The 886-nt window shown below is 43.5% G+C and overlaps 1 pseudogene; it reads right to left on the bottom strand.

Annotated features, from left to right (window-relative positions):
* Nucleotides 1-245: 245 nt before the first annotated feature.
* Nucleotides 246-369, bottom strand: LOC130883225 (small nucleolar RNA SNORA3/SNORA45 family; annotated as a pseudogene).
* Between the last annotated feature and the right edge of the window lie 517 nt (nt 370-886).

The raw sequence follows: 886 nt of genomic DNA, 5'->3' as shown, positions 1-886 counted from the left end.
ACTAGCTCTTGTAGACCAGGCTGGTCTCGAACTCACAGAGATTCACCTGTCTCTGCCTCCCAAGTGCTGGGATGCTGGGATTAAAGGCATGCGCCACCACCGATAATTTTAACTTAATCTTAAATTCCTGAAGAAGTCAGGCTGCTGCTCACTAGCGTCCCCTTTTAAGGCATTTCCTAAAGAAATAGCAAAAATACCCCATCCTCTAATGACTGAATAAAAGCCACCCTAACTTTGAATCTGATGCATGCCACTTACCTGGTGACTGACTGTTAGAAAGTTCACAGTCAATAAGGTCCACAGTTATCCTTCAAGGACTCTGGCCCACGAAGGCCACAGCCAGTACCTGGGTGTGACTTGAGCCTTGGAGCTAGACGTTTTACCATTCCTATTTGTTGTTTTATTGTTTCTTTGTTTATTTACTTACTTATTTTTTAAAACAGGGTTTTGCTGTGTAGCCTTGGTTGTTCCAGAACTCAATCTGTAGACCAGGCTAGCCTCAGATTCGAGAGATCTGCCTGCCTCTGCCTCCCAAGTGCCAGGATTAAGGGTATGTGACACCACTGCCCAGCCCAGTTTGTCATTGTTAAAGTTTTATTCTGTTATGTACTTGTGTCTTTGTTTGTGTCTGCAGAGGCCAGAAAAGTCAGCTCTCCCTTTGGACTGGAACTCCTAGGCAGTGTGAGCTGCTTGGTGTGGATGCTGGGGTCTGAGTTCCAGTTGTCCACCACAGCAACCAAAACTCTTAACCGCTGAGCCAGCTCTATATCCCCCATTTTCATTTGTTTAAACTACACATTTTATTATGGTAAACATTTCTGTAAACTTGTCTTTAACTGAATATTAGATGTCACATAGTAAATACCTCTTTAGGAGTGAAATAATC

The sequence above is a fragment of the Chionomys nivalis genome, chromosome 10 (assembly GCF_950005125.1).
Source record: "Chionomys nivalis chromosome 10, mChiNiv1.1, whole genome shotgun sequence".
Classification (NCBI taxonomy): Eukaryota; Metazoa; Chordata; class Mammalia; order Rodentia; family Cricetidae; genus Chionomys; species Chionomys nivalis.
The sequence above is the reverse complement of the archived record's forward strand: the minus strand, read 5'-3'. Positions and strand labels throughout refer to the sequence as shown.